The sequence below is a fragment of the Nicotiana sylvestris genome, chromosome 7 (assembly GCF_000393655.2).
Source record: "Nicotiana sylvestris chromosome 7, ASM39365v2, whole genome shotgun sequence".
NCBI lineage: Eukaryota > Viridiplantae > Streptophyta > Magnoliopsida > Solanales > Solanaceae > Nicotiana > Nicotiana sylvestris.
Window position 1 is genome coordinate 137,725,021 of NC_091063.1, and position 17,049 is coordinate 137,742,069.

A 17,049-nucleotide genomic window follows, 5' to 3' on the forward strand; every position below is an offset into this window, starting at 1 on the left:
TAAATACTAGTAACGGGAAGGAATTAAATAGGGCAAGCAGTTATGAATTGTACCCTTATATAAACTAGTTTTTTTAGTACACGCGTTGCGCGTGTATTATTCTAGGTAAACAATTTCAAAAGATCAAAAAATATTATATGAAATTATGAATTATAAATTAATACTTGAAGAAAAAAGTGTAAGTTCCTAAAAAAGATGATTATTGATCTTATATAGCTAACTATAAAGTAAGAAATTATGTCTGATAGACGTCCTCAAAATTATCTCAATCGAGATACTAACATAAAATTTATTTTAGTTTTACTAATCACTTTCGCATAGGTAGAATTAAAACGTGACATTTTGAATCATCTTTGGCAACGTTTGTTTTCAAAAGCTATATCTTAAAAATAATTATAATATTAAATCATCTTCTAGAATGCAAAAACTCTTATTGTTTTCCAATAAATAATATTTGACTTTGTCCATATTTTTCTTCTTTAGAAATAGTAGAAGGAGAATTAAATGCATATAGTTGTAGAAATAAATTGAGAGAGGAACATAAAAAGAGAAAGAAAAAAAGTTTGTACTAACTAACGTTAGAATGTTTACCTTATTTTGAATAGTAGAATGTTAATTAACTTGGAAGTCCTAAATATTTGAATTTAAATCCTCATAGCTCAAATATGGAAAACATTTGATAAATTAAATTTTAATTGACTTCGAAATCTTAAATATTTGAGAAATTATTAAATGACTATTTTGTCAAATGTGAAAGTAATTTTTAAAGGGTAAAAAAGGTGAACGATATTTCGCTAAGCGCCTTGGTACTTTTAATATAGTATAGATATAGATTCCCTTTCTATATTTTGTATTCCCGTCCAAAAAAACTACAAAGCAATTCTATCAATTGTCCATATTCTTATTATTCTCTTCCATTAAAAGATCTTGGTCTTTCACGTCCGAAGAAAGCGACAACCGTCAATAAGATTTTTATTCGTTTCTTGCTTTTGTTTTTCCCTTAAAGCACAAAATAACAGATACAAAATAGATGTATCGATCAAATCGAATGAACTTTAGATAGTTGTACATTTTTTAACCCCTCACCTTATTTAAAGGAACAATATTTTACACTTCATCCTCCGACCTATCAATTGACGGTAGACGTACCCTGCCATTAGAATTATATTATTTAATCTTATTGTGAATAGAAAATTTGGCATAATCATTAATCCATCCACAACGATGATGTATGAAGCGTAACCAACATACTAACAAATTAAAGTTGTGAAGCTATCAACCAATCAATAGTTTAGTCCTTTCGTTTTGGATAGGATAGACTTATGTCAATTTTGGCCCCGCTTCTTCACAAATCTTACAAATCTGGAGTACATGAAAAAAATATCTTTTCTTCTTGTGTTTTATTGCAATTTGCTCGGCTTGGGTATCAGGGTCAAAGCTAGAGTATTAAATACGAGTCCGAGCAAATTTAATAATTTTTACTTAAATTTTGTTTTAGTATTAGAAAATTATTTAATATATATAAAACTTATTTAAGAACTCAATCACTAAAACGACAATAGATTAACTTATAAACTTCGAAATAACTCTATTGGGTATAGTCAGGATATGGATCCAATTTGTCAAAAGTGTGAACAAATAACAACGTTGTGCCAATTCTTTTCAAGCCGTGCATGCTCGCCACGTGGATATACGATTGTGGGCGTCCACACGTGTGATGGGACAGCATAACGCGTTTCTTAGTACAAAAAGAAAGGGAAAAGATGCAGCCCACAACAAATCCAATCTAAATACTGTATATGCTAACGAAAGGACTAGTGCCTCTACTTTTCTTTTGTCGTTGTTTATTTTAACTACTACTAGTAATAATTAGTCTCCATATTTTGTATAAATTGAATAAAAGAAGAAAACAATATTTTGGAAGACTTATAGGCAAGAAGACGCTTGTACTATTAGCAAAAAAATAGGATCTTTTAATTATTTTTATAAATTGCTTGAATTATTATTCATTATGTATTTAATTTGAATTCAGCAATTTTTTATTATTAACAGAATAAAGTTTGAGGTGTAACCTGATAGTCGTAACTCGTAAGTTGTACATATTCAAAATTCTACTTCCAAAGGATTCTTGTCCTCTTTTCTCCATTCACGAACTCATCTCTATTTGAAAGAAAATAGAAAAAAATTGTAACTTTGAATAATTGATTTATGCATAAACTTTACATACATTTGTACTAATTTAAATAGTAGCATGTTTTATTATATTAATAATTAAGGATTCTTCGTTAATGGGAACATCAATATTGACTAGTGACATCAGAAAGGTCTTTTTGATCATTAAAGTGTTAACCATCCGTGTATATGCTTTTACTTTAGCCATACACTTGTTAATCTAGGGAAAAAATATTTTTCTTTTTGCCTTCCATCTTGTTCCATTCATTCATTTACTCATTTTTTTTTATAAAATGTAACCGTTTTTTTCGTTGAAATGGTATCTCTTTCAAAGGTGATTCTTGGATTCAGTAAGTAATACGTCCAAGAAAGTTTTAAAAAATTCTAGAACTAGTTAAACAATTCAAGTAGAAAAAGTATATCTTTTGTGCATGACATTATATTACTTGTGTTGGATTAAGGCATCAAGGTATAAAGAAAGACGAAGTTGTTGGGAACATTCCACTTGCTTGATTATATTTGAGGTGACGTGACTCGTACATTAATTTAGCTTTTATGTTCTCTTATTTATTAGAAAACATATATCCCAAGTGTATCCTTTTCATTCATTGGTGCGCTTTTACAAATGCAAACTTCTGATAATTTATTTTACAAGATATATAGTGGAACAATAAAAGTTTCATTTTTTGGTAAAACAATTTGTATATATATGCTGGTCTTGTTGCATATACGTTGTCTGCTTCTAGCTGTACATATGCTTTCTTTTCGTTTCCAGTCCTCGGTGATCGATATCAGCAATGAGACTCTGATTAAATTTGGATTTGCATCAAAAAATTATATATATATAATAAAATGCTCGCTAACAAAGATGCTCCATACTCAGAGCTCGAACTCAAAACTTCTAATTAAAGAAGAAAGAACACTTATCATTCCATCACTTTACCACATATACATTCATTAAAAAAAGCAGACAGAATAAACTAAATGAATCTGTTTTTCACTTTTCTCTTAACTTGCTTTAAGTGATCTTAAATGGTAATATCTTTTTTAAATTTATATAGAGTATCCACCTTGTAATCGGACTTTCTACATAACAAAGTGTAAACTTTGTCCAATTCAGTGAGCTTGAGACAAAGTCACGACACCCATTGTAGAAGAAGAAGAAGATCTAGCAAAGAAGAAGAGAATGAAGACAAGAGATGTAGGAAAATGAATTATGTTAGAAATGACAAATGTTATGTACAAGTCAGTGAAAGGAAACATTTATACAACTAATTACCTAACTAACTATACTAACCGACTCACCAAACTTCAACTCACTAAACAGGGTGCTGAGTCATCAAATTGAAGGCATAAAATAGGAGAAATTGGTAATGGAGAAGTTTGTGAAGACTGAAAGGGAAAAATGGATTCAAAGAAGATCACATCCCTGCTAATAAAAAAAAGTACCATTCTCCGGATCATACAACATGTACCCCTTCTGATGAAGATCACAGCTTTAATTGCCCTAGCACCAAACTTGTCTTGCTTAGGGAGTCTGGTGGCTTAGCATAGATATACAACCAATAATCCTCTTCTGTGATAAAGCATCTCATAAGGATACTTGTTGTGCAATACAATAGAGGGCATCCTATTGATGATGTAAGCTGCTACTTCTACACATATACCCTAGAATTTAGAAGGCAAACCCCCATGAAACTGAATGGCTTGTGCAATTTCTAATATGTGTCTATACCTCCTCTTAACCACTCCATTATGCTAGGGAGTGTAAGGACAGGAACTCTGATGGATAATACCATGTGATGAGAAAAGGGTGCCACAGTTGTAATTAAAAAATTCTGAACCATTATCTGACCTCAAAACTTTAATCCTCTTATCAAACTGATTGAGTGTCATTGTAATGAAATTTTGTAGCAATATAACAACATCAGACTTGATTCTCATTAAGAAACCCAAGTCCATCTACTATGATCATCTACAAGAATAAGAAAATATTGCATTCCATTGTAGGTAACAGATTTATAGGGACCTCATACATCCATGTGGATCAACTGAAAAACATCCTTAGCTCTGCCATGACTTATTGGGAAAGAAATCCTAGTTTGTTTTGATAATGGACACCCATCACAATGACTTATAGTAAAACTATCATTACTAAAAGTATAAACTTTTCTTAATACTGATATGGGGACATGTCCCATCTCTTGTGCCAAACATCTGCACTTATTTTCTGTTGAACAACTAAAGATTTTCTGATGCTTGTATTACTTCTGCTCCTTTGTGAATACATCGCATATAGTCCATCTTTCTCCTTACTAGTCTCCCTCACCTTCCCATCAGAGAGATCCTGAAATAAGCAGAAATCAGGAAAGAATATAGCACAACAATTCAGTTCCTTTGTCACCTTAGACCCAGACAAAAGATTAAACTTGAATGCCGACACACATAAGACATTCTAGATAATGTCACCTCCAATCAGTTGACAGTTTTAAATCGATGAAATTTGTACAAAATCTCCTGTATGCAATTGCACTTTTCTTGCATCATCAGCTGGTACACTAGATTGTAATAAACTTTCATCACCAATCATATGATTAGTGGCACCTTTGCATATGATCCATTTAAAACTAGTGTTGTCTGATTGACAACTGCATTACCTGCCCCTACCATATGAGCAATTGGTTCAGTAATGTTGGGACTTGTTTAGCATGCACAAGATTTAATTGTATTGATCCTAGGTGAATACGAGTGGTGTAGGTGCAAACTGTGGAGTGTCCACCTGCTACTGGCCATCAACATCAGTACCATACTGATTCCCAGTTCCATTGTTAGCTTGTTTCTTTGGCTTGGAATATGGTGGGAAACCATTGAGTTTGTAACAATTCTCCTTGAGGTGTCCCTTCTTTTGGCAGTAGTCACACTTCATCAACTTGAAACATTCAGCTTTGGTATGCCCTTTCATATTACAGAATTCACATTGTGAATTGTACTTCTTTGGATATTGCTGCCCTGTACCTTTACTACCATCGAGAGTAGTTGGTTCAATTATGTCTGTTATGTCCTCCAACTAGTAATTTCTGACTTTCGTCTTGTATTACCATTGCATAAGCTTGATTCACACTATGTTTAGGATTCATCATCAAAATATGTGATCTAGCTTGATTGTATCCATCATTCAATCTCATTAAGAATTGAGATAACTTCTGGCGCTCCAAATACACAATGTGTTCCTAGATTGTTCACTCTCATAACAAGGAGGAGGGACTATAGAATCATGTTCATCCCAAAGGTCTTTCAATTTAGAATAATACATAGACACAAATGAATTTCCTTGTATTATAGTAGCAATCGCTTTATGTAAATGATATGCTCGAGAAGTGTTTACCTTATCGAATCTCTCCTTGAGATCCTTCCAAACCAGAAAAGCATCAGAACGATAGTGTTCCACTTGCTAATTAACCACGAAACCACAATTGCATTGCACCGTTCCTACAGTTTTTGTAATTCACCTTCAAACTCCTTTTTCGCAACAGATCTATCCACAAAACCTAGTTTATTTCTACCTAAAAGTGCAAATTTCATTGCACAACTCCACACGTGTAATTTTCCATCCCAATCAGTTGAATTCCTACAGAGAGAGATCCAAATGCATCTGAAGGATGCAAATAGAGTGGATGTATATAATCGAGAGTTTGAGCCATGGAAATCAATCAAGTAGTTGTTCCGCTCAAAGTGCTGCTAGGTGATTCATCAATTGCCATTTGAACAGAAATTTAGGGTTTACAATTAATCTTCTACAATTAAAAATAAACTGAAATTCCTCGATCCTCACTGTAAATCTCGTGATAGATCTCTCAGTGCAGCTACTAGATGTTACATCCCGCATTTTCGTATATTAAAGTTTCGTCGTAAGTTAATCGACGTAAGTTCTGGAATGAGATTATTTTTATATTATAAGCATTATGTTATTTCAAATAAGTGATGAGTAAATTCATGAAGGTGAGAGGGGAAACAAGTCAAAGAAAATGAATTTTCGTCCAAGTTTGACATGTTGGGATAAAATACGTGGTATTTATGGACTAGTGTCATACAAGGTACCACATGACCATGATAATAAGGTGTATAAGGTACGTGAAAAGTAAGTAGTATTTTGAGTAAGTGAAAATAATTCTTAATTATGTGGGTAATTTGTTAATTATTGGGTATTGGGATATTACTTAGTTAATTAATAATTAATTATGATATTTTGATAAGATTAAGGAGACCCCCCCCCCCAACGTGGCAGCATGTATGCAATCCTAATCAAGCCTAATGTTGACTAAGTAATAGCCCGTTTGGCCAAGCTGCAAAAATCAACTTATTTTGAGAAGTGATTTTTTTTAAAAGTGCTTTTCTCAAAAGTACTTTTGGTGAGAAGCGGTTTGTGTTTGGCTAATTAGTTTGAAAAGCACTTTTGAGCAGCAATTAGTATTTGGCCAAGCTTTAAAAACTGCTTCTAAGTATATTTTTCTCAAATGTGCTTCTCAAAAAAGTATTTTTGGAGAGAAGCTACTTTTTCTGCTTCTCCAAAACTGCTTTTGCTTCTCCTAAAAAGCAATTTTTTTTCCTTCCAAAAGCTTGGCCAAACACCTCAATTTTTGGCCGAAAGTGCTTTTGGCTGGCCAAACACCTCAATTTTTGGCCAAAAGTGCTTTTGGCAAAAAAAAAAGCACTTTTGGCCAAAAAGAAGCTTGGCCAAACAGGCTATAAGTATGAGTTTAGGTGTCCAAAACTTGAGAACTCTTTAGCTTAGTAATCACCTTATATCCCTATGCTAAAATCTAATTCATTAAGGGAAATATGGACTTGCTAATGGATGAATTCATAAAGGGAAATTCTCCTAATTCATTAAGGGAAATATAAACTTCATAAGGACGAATTCTCAAAGGGAAAGTCCTATGAACCCTTATAACGCTTCAATAACGAGAATTGCAATTCTAAGAAATCGCGGTGCAATATTTCTCAAGAATATTATACGAATTTTCTCCTACTCCGATCTGTCGTTACGTGTTGCCGCAATTGACGTGTGGTAGAGAGATTGTCAAGAAAATTGGCTCAGGTATGTTAAGACTATCCCTTCTTTCTTTTGGCATGATCTATACAACACAAACAAAATGAGCAAATGCACGATTTCCATAAATGACTCTATTCATAGAAATACTAGAGATTTTTATGTTCTTGATTCCCCATGTGTCACATTATTCTATCATCTATTCATGGGTCTTAGAAAATATGTAAGTTGATAAAGTTTATTTCATGATATTAATCAAAGGTATAATGGTCTTATGACACTCTGAAAGATGTTATTGGCTTTACTTCTCATGCATTGTATTCATTTACATTGACCCATGACTAGATGGCGTTATATACGCATATATATGTCTATGGGATATGGGAAAAGGTTACGGCGTTATATATGCACCACCACCTGATTAGCTGGTATATGTTGATGATTTGCCCACAGTGGCCAAGATGATATGATGGGATGCCCTATGCACGATATGACATTCATACGCATATGCATGACATTATAATTATTTCATGATTTACAGAGTTATCCAGACTTACAAGTTGAGTTATTTACTCTATATTTCTTCCATATCTGTAATGTACTTAATTATGTGCCTTACATACTCGACACAATATTCGTACTAACGTCTCTTTTGCCTGGGGATGCTTTCATGCCCGCAGGTCCCGATAGACATGTCGAGAGCCTTCCATGTAGGCTATCAACTCCGTGGAAGATGTTGGTGTGATCCATTTGCTTCGAAGTTACTTGTTTGGTTAGAATGATTGTCACGACCCTAAACCCGAACCCGGTCGTGATGGCACCTCTCGTGAAGACAAGGCCAACGGTGATGACCTGGCCGGCCATCTTAAGAATTAACGGCCCGATCCCCTATTAATTGCTTTCCCTAAGTTTATTTCTACTATATCGATTTATCGGGATGTTCGGTTTTGAGTTTCGGAGAGTTTTGGGACACTTAGTCCTTAAATGAGAGCTTAAGTGTTGGAAAGTTGACCGTAGTCGGAACAGTGTGAAAACGACATCGGAATGGAAATCTGATGGTTCTGTTAGCTCCGTTGGGTGATTTTGGGGGTTAGGAGCTTGTTCAGATTATGTTTTGGAGGTCCGTAGCTAATTTAGGCTTGAAATGCTGAAAGTTGAATTTTTGAAGTTTCCGATCCGATTGTGAGATTTTGATATGAGAGTCGGAATGGAATTCCGGAGGTTGGAGTAGCTCCATAGTGTTGAATGTGACGTGTGTGCAAAATTTCAGGGCATTCGGACACGTTGTGAAAGACTTTTTGATCGAAAGTGTATTTTGAGGAAAATTTAGAGTTCTTAGGCTTAAATCCTTGGTTAATTCGAGGTTTTGATGTTGTTTTAGGTGTTTTAAGGATTGGTACAAGTTTGAATAAGGTATTAGGAAATGTTTGTGCTTTTGGTTGAGGTCCCGGGGGCCTCGAGGTGATTTCGGATGGTTAACGAGAAATTTAGAAAATGTTGCAGCTGCTGTATTTTTGTTGCTTCTTGTATTTTTGCATCTGTGGTTTGGGGACCGCAGATGCGGCACCGTAGAAGCGGCTAATGGACTGCAGAAGCGGATTTTGGTCTTTCCTTCAGGTTCCGCAGATGCGGAAGGGACACCGCAGAAGCGGTGTCGCATATGCAAAAATGTAATTGCAGATGCAGTTTCTAGTATTTAAATGAAAGTCGCAGATGCAACGAAGTTTCCGAAGAAGCGGGACCGTAGATGCGGTCCCAAGGTCGCAAATGCGAATATCGCTGGGCAGAACATATAAATAGTTGCCTTCGCGAATTTGAGTTATTCCTTCACCATTTCAATCCGAGTTTGAAGCTTTTGAGAGATTTTCTTGAGGAAAACAAAGGGAAATCGCTTGGAGGTAACATTCTTAACTTCATAACTCGTTTTTATGTGATTAAAGACCTAATTAGTGGTGAGAAATTGGGAAAAAATGGGTAATTAGGGCTTGAGTTTAAGAGGCCTTTAAATGAGAATTTGAGAGGTCATTTAGACTCCGATTTCAGTGTTCTTATTATGTATAGACTCGTGAGAGTACAAAGTTTCCAAAAATATAAATTTCACCCGATTCCGAGACGTGGGCCCGAGGGGCATTTTGGTCATTTCACATAATTTCGCATATTAGTTTAGACTTTAATTGTAGAATCAGTTACTCGAAGTGTTATTTACATTATGCAATTGAATTGAATAAATTTGGGCCATTTGGAGTCGAGTACTCGTGGCAAAATCGTGGTTTCGGATTGATTTTGAGTCGGTTCGAGGTAAGTGGCTTGTCTAACCTCCCCTTAGGATATGATATATTTAATAATTGAAATGCCATGTACGTGAGGTGACGAGCGCGTACTTGAGCTAATTGTTGAAAAATACGGTTTTTCCTTAAGTATTTCAATTGAGTTCTTTTTCCTGTTTTATTCTACTTGTGAATTTAGCATGTTGCTAGTTTAGAAAAGCATGTTTAGTTGACTTAATTGTCTATTTGCTTAAACTGCCTTAATTGCATTGCGTGAAGCATGTTAGGCTAGAATTAACTGTTTACTTTGGTACGAAATTTAGGTTAATTGGGTATTTTTGTGTTGCTGCTATGTGTTTTTACTTTGGGACTACGGGATGGCATCCCGGAGATCCCCTGTATGTATTTATGATCCAAACTGAGGTGCGGGATACCAAGAGATCCCTGGCACGTATATTGAGGATACCAAGAGATTCCTAGCATATATTGAGCATACCAAGAGATCCTCAGGATACCGAAAGATCCCTAGCATATATTGAGGATACCAAGAGATCCTCGGGGATACCAAGAGATCCCTAGCATATATTAAGGATACCAAGAGATCCCCAGTTATCATCCTTGTTATGAGTGGTACTTCCTTGTGGTTTGCTTCATCCCTGTTTCCGTTATTGTACTCTTATTATCTTGTGTATATTCTTACTGTAGATTTTCAATTGTACTGCTTATCTTATCTTGTCATCTTTATATTTATTTAATCTCAGTAAGGCCCTGAGCTCCCTCGTCACTACCCAACTGAGGTTAGGCTTGGCACTTACTGAGTACCGTTGTGGTACTCATGCCTCTTCTGAGCATTTTTTTCATGTGCAGATCTAGGTACTTCTACTCAAGCCTACCATCCTTGAGGGAGCCGACTACTTAGAGACTTCGAGGTACATCTGCCGCGTCCACAGACCGAGGAGTCCTTTTCTATTCCTGCCTTTTAGTATTTATCCCTTCTGTACTTTCTGTTCTTATTAGACAAATTCTGGAGTTAGAGCTATTATTTTCTTTTCTTAGTTTGTGATTTGTGGGTTTTCGGTTCATGGATTTGGATATTGGTTTTGAGATTTATATATGGTGTATGCCGAGCGGCATATTTAAACACTGTTATTGCCTTATTTCTGTTTTTAAATTGTTTACTTCCATAAGTTTTGGTTATCTTCCGCAATTTAGGCTTACCTAGTCGTAGAGACTAGGTGCCGTCACGATGGTTCACGGAGGGCGAACCGAGGTCGTGACAAGTTGGTATCAGAGCTCTAAGTTCATAGGAGTCATGGATCATAAGCCGATTCATTAGAGTCTCACTAATCGGTACAGAGACGTCTGTACTTATCTACGAGAGGCTATGTAACCGTTAGGAATTTCCACTTCATTTGATTTCCTTGTCATGCGGTATTTTGACATCACAATTCTAAACTTCTATCTTCCATTCTCTCACAGATGGTGAGGACATGTGCTACCCGAGATGATCAGGCACTCGCGCCCCCTACTGCAACCGTCAGAGGCCGGGGCCGTGGTAAAGGCCGGGGCCGTGGTAAAGGCCGAGGACGCGCATATGGTGCAGCCAGGGCACCTGTGCGAGCTACTGCTAAGGTACCACCAGCGGATCCAGCCGCAGTCCAGGCACCTGACACGCCTACTGCTACTACTACTCCAGCTCTTTAGGAGACTTTGGCACAGTTCATGAGCATGTACACCACCTTGGCTCAGGCAGGGTTGCTTCCCCTTGCTGCAGCTACGTCTCAGGCCAGGGGAGGAGAATAGACTCCCGCCGCCCGCACTCCCGAGCAGCGAGTGCATATTGAGAAGGTCCTTAAGATTATTCCTGTGCCGCCTGTAGTGCCAGTTCAGCCCGAGGACAGGGCAACGGCTTTTGAGGATGAGCAGTTGAGGCTTGAGAGGTTCAAGAAGTACAAGCCCCCTATATTTAGTGGTCTAGCATTGGAAGATGTTCTGGGACTTCTTGATGAGTTTTACCGCATTCTCCGTACCATGGGTATCTCAGGATCTAGCGGGGTTTCTTTTACTACCTTCCAGCTTCGAGGAGCCGCCTATGAGTGGTAGCGCACCTATGAGTTAGACAGTCCAAATGAGGCTGCTTCACTGACTTGGGCTCAGTTTTCAGATCTGTTCATGAGGGAGTATATTCCTCAGAGCCTCAGGGATGCATGGCGTACAGAGTTTGAGCATTTGCGCCAGGGTGCTATGACTATTTCAGAATATGCTGTCAGTTACACCAGTTTGGCTAGGCATGCACCAGCCTTGGTTTCTACTGTTCGCGAGAGGGTTTGCCGGTTTATTGAGGGCCTTATTCCCAGCATCAGATCTAGCATGGCTCGTGAGTTGGAGATGGATATTTCTTATCAGCAGGTGGTGAGCATTGCTAGGAGGATTGAGGGTATGCATGCTAGGGAGAGAGAGGAGAGGGAGGCTAAGAGGTATCGAGAGTTGGGCCATTATTCTGGTGCCCGTACCCCAGATGCAGGTTGTCATGGTAGGGGTTATACGAATCGCCCTATTCATTCAGCTCTTCCAGCAGCCAATAGTCAGGAGTCTTATTATGCACCTCCAGTTTCTAGCGCGCCTCCTGCACGGGGTGCTTTCAGAGGTCAGTCCAGCAGACCTAGCCCTAGCCAGACGCATCCACCACGTCCTCCCAGAGCTTGTTTTAAATGTGGTAACACACGCCACGTGGTGAGGGACTGCCCTAGACTTGGGAAGAGTGCACCTCCATAGACTTCTCAGCCGCAGCGTGCCCCACAAAGTTCTCAGGCTATGATTACAGCTCCAGTTGCTACCCCACCTGCTCAGCCAGCTAGAAGCGTTGGTTGGGGTGGTAGAGGTCACCCTCGAGGAGGAGGCCAAGCCAGATATTATGCCCGTACCGAGGTTGTTGCCTCCGATTCTGTCATCATAGGTAATATATTGGTTTTCCACAGAGATGCATCGGTTGTATTCGATCTAGGCTCTACTTACTCTTATGTGTCTTCTTATTGTGCTTCGCATTTGGGTGTATCTCAGGATTCTTTGAGTTCCCATGTTTATGTTTCTACTCCTTTGGGAGATTCTCTTGTTATGGACCGCGTTTATCGGTCATGTTTGGTTGCTTTTAGTGGTTTTGAGAACATAACCAATTTATTGTTACTCAGTATGGTTGACTTCGATATTATCTTGGGCATGGACTGGTTGTCACCCCATTATGTTATTCTTGATTGTCACGCCAAAACCATGACACTGGCTATGCCAGGTATACCACGTATTGAGTGGAGGGTACTTTAGATCATACTCCTAGTAGAGTTATTTCTTTTCTTAAAACTCAGCGTATGGTTGTGAAGGGGTGTGACGCGTATTTAGCTTATGTGAGAGATGTCAGTATTGATACCCCTTTAGTTGATTTAGTCCCAGTGGTACGGGATTTTCCCGATGTGTTTCCAGCTGATCTTCCATGCATGTTGCCTGATAGAGATATTAATATTGGCATTGATCTATTACCGGGCACTCAGCCCATTTCTATTCCTCCGTATCGTATGGCTCCTCCTAAGTTGAAGGAGTTGAAGGATCAGTTACAGGAATTGCTTGATAAGGGTTTTATTCGGCCTAGTGTATCACCTTGGGGTGCTTCTATCTTGTTTGTGAAGAAAAATGATGGTTCTATGCGTATGTGTATTGATTATCACCAGTTGAACAAGGTTACAGTGAAGAATCATTATCCTTTGCCTCGTATTAATGATCTGTTTGACCACCTTCAGGGCGCGAGTGTTTTCTAAGATTGACTTGTGCTCAGGTTACCATTAGTTGAAGATTCGGGAGCCAGATATCCCGTAGACTACTTTCAGGACTTAGTATGGTCATTACGAGCTCCTTGTTATGTTATTTGGGCTGACAAATGCCCTAGTAGCTTTTATGCATTTGATGCACAGTGTATTCCGACCATATCTTGACTCGTTCGTCATTGTCTTTATTGATGATATTCTAGTGTATTCCCGGAGTTGGGAAGATTATGAGCAGCACCTGAGGAATTTGCTTCAGACCCTGAGAGAGAAGAAGTTATATGCTAAATTCTCGAAATGTGAGTTTTGGTTGGATTCGGTGGCATTCCTAGGCCACGTGGTATCGAGTGAGGGTATTCAGGTGGATCCGAAGAAGATAGAGGTCGTGCAGAGTTGGCTTAGACCATCCTTAGCTATAGAGATTCGCAGTTTCCTTGGTTTGGCGGGCTACTACCGTCGTTTTGTGGAGGGGTTTTCATCGATTGCAGCCCCTATGACCAGGTTGACCCAAGAGTGCTCCATTTCAGTGGACGGAGGAGTGTGAGGTGAGCTTCCAGAAGCTCAAGATAGCTTTGACCACAACCCCAGTTTTGATATTGCCTATAGGTTCGGGGTCTTATACGGTCTATTGTGATGCCTCGAGGATTGTCCTTGGAGCAGTGTTGATACAGGACGGTAGGGTGATTGCCTACGCGTCCAGACAATTGAAGATACATGAGAAGAACTACCATGTTCACGACCTTGAGTTAGCTGCCATTGTTCACACCTTGAAGATTCGACGTCATTACTTATATGGTGTTCTCTGTGAGATTTATACTGACCATCGGAGCTTGCAGCATTTATTCAAGCAAAAGGATCTAAATTTGCGCCAGAGGAGGTGGTTAGAGTTGTTGAAGGACTATGATATCACTATTTTATATCACCCGGGCAAGGCCAATGTAGTGGCTGATGCCTTGAGTCGCTGGGCAGAGAGTTTGGGGAGTTTGGCTTATTTACCAGCATCCGAGAGGCCTATGGCGATGGATGTTCATGCCTTAGCCAGCCAGTTTGTGAGATTGGATCTTTCGGAGCCTAGTCGGGTTCTAGCTTGCATGGTTTCTCGGTCTTCCTTATTTGATCGTATCAGGGAGCGGCAGTACGATGACCCTCATTTGCTTGTCCTCAAGGACAAGGTTTAGCACGGTGATGCCAGAGATGTGACTATTAGTGATGATGGGGTATTGAGGATATAGGGTCGGATTTGTGTACCCAATGTTGATAGGCTTCGAGAGTTGATTCTAGAGGAGGCCCATAGTTCGCGGTATTCCATCCATCCAGGTGCCGCAAAGATGTATCAGGAATTGAGACAACACTATTGGTGGAGGCGGATGAAGAAGGAAATAGTTGGATTTGTAGCTCGGTGCCTCAACTGTCAGCAGGTGAAATATGAGCACCAGAGATAGGGTGGATTGCTTCAGCAGATAGAGATTCCGGAGTGGAAGTGGGAGAGGATCACCATGAACTTTGTAGTTGGGCTCCCACGGACTTTGAGAAAGTTCGATGCTATTTGGGTGATTGTGGATCGGCTGACCAAGTCCGCTCACTTTATTCCTGTGCGTACTACTTATTCCTTGGAGCGGTTGGCGGAGATCTATATTCGGGAGATTATTTGTCTGCATGGTATTCTGGTTTCCATCATTTCAGATAGAGGTACTCAGCTCACATCACGGTTCTGGAGGGTCGTTCAACATGAGTTAGGTACTCGGGTAGAGTTGAGTACAACATTTCACCCTCAGACGGATGGATAGTCCGAGTGCACTATTCAAATTCTTGAGGATATGCTCTATGCGTGTGTGATTGAGTTTAGAGGGTCTTTGGATCAGTTCTTGCCATTGGCGAAGTTTGCTTATAACAACAGCTAACAGTCTAGCATTCAGATGGCACCGTATGAGGCTTTATATAGGAGACGGTGTAGATCCTCGGTGGGTTGGTTTGAGCTGGGTGAGCCTAGACTATTGGGCACAGACTTGGTACAGGATGCTTTAGAGAAGGTTAAGGTGATTTAGGATAGACTCCGTACAGCCCAGTCCAGATAGAAGAGTTACGCGGACCGAAAGGTTCGTGATGTTTCCTATATAGTTGGAGAGCGGGTTCTGCTTCGGATTTTGCCTATGAAGGGCATTATGAGATTTGGGAAGAAAGGGAAGTTGAGTGCGAGGTTTATTGGCCCTTTTGAGATTTTGAGGCGTGTTGGGGAGGTTGCTTATGAGCTTGCCTTACCTCCCAGCTTGGCAGGAGTTCATCCGGTATTTCATATTTCGATAATCCGGAGGTATCACGGTGATCCGTCGCACGTGTTGGATTTTAGTTCAGTCAAGTTGGACAAGGATCTATCCTATGTTGAAGAGCCGGTGGCGATATTGGACAGGCAGGTTAGAAAGTTGAGGTCAAAGAATATTGCATCAGTAAAGGTTTAGTGGCGGGGTCAGTCGGTCGAGGAGGCAACCTGGGAGATTGAGCAGGATATGCGCAGCCATTACCCGCATCTTTTCACTACTTTAGGTATATCTCTATGCTCGTTCGAGGACGAACAAATGTTTAAGTGTAGCAGGATGTGACGACCAGGCCGGTCGTCTTAAGAATTAACGCCCCGATCCCCTATTAATTGCTTTCCCTAAGTTAATTTATGCTATTTCGATTTGCCGGGATGTTCGGTTTAGAGTTCCGGAGAGTTTTGGGACAATTATTCGCTAAATTAGAGCTTAAGTGTTGGAAAATAGACTGTAGTCGGAACATTGTGAAGACGGCCTCGGAATGGAAATCTGATGCTTCCATTAGCTCCGTTGGGTGATATCGGGGTTAGGAGCGTGTTCGGATTGTGTTTTGGAGGTCCGTGGCTAATTTAGGCTTGAAATGCTGAAAGTTGAATTTTTGAAGTTTCCGGTCTAATAGTGAGATTTTGATCCGAGGGTCGGAATGGAATTCCGGAGGTTGGAGTAGCTACGTAGTGTTGAATGTGATGTGTATGCAAAATTTTAGGTCATTCGGACGCGTTGTGATAGACTTTTTGATCGAAAGCGTGTTTTGAGGAAAATATGGAGTTCTTAGGCTTAAATCCTTGGTTAATTCGAGGTTTCGATGTTGTTTTAGGTGTTTTAAGGATTGGTACAAGTTTGAATAATGTATTAGATGATGTTGGTGCCTTTGGTTGAGGTCCCGGGGGCCTCGAGGTCATTTCGGATGGTTAACGAGAAATTTAGAAAATGTTGCAGTTGCTGTATTTTTGCTACTTCTGGTATTTTTGCATTTGCACTTTGGGGACCGCAGATGCGGCACCGCAGAAGCGGCACCGCAGAAGAGGCTAATGGACCGGAGATGCGGATTTTCGCCTTTCCTTCATGTTTCGCAGATGCGGAAGGGAAACCGCAGAAGCGGTGTCGCATCTGCGAAAATGTAATCGCAGATGCGGTTTCTGGTATTTAAATGAAAGTCGCAGATGCGACGAAGTTTCCATAGAAGCGGGACCGCAGATGCGGTCCACGGGTTGCAAATGCGAAAATCGCTGCGCAGAACATATAAATAGTTGCCTTCGTGAATTTGAGCTATTCCTTCACCATTTCCATCCGGGTTTGAAGCTTTTGAGAGAGATTTTTGTGGAAAACAAAGGGGAATCGCTTGGAGGTAACATTCTTGACTTGATAACTCGTTTTTATGTGATTAAAGACCTAATTAGTGGTGAGAAATTGGGAAAAAATGGTTAATTAGGGCTTGA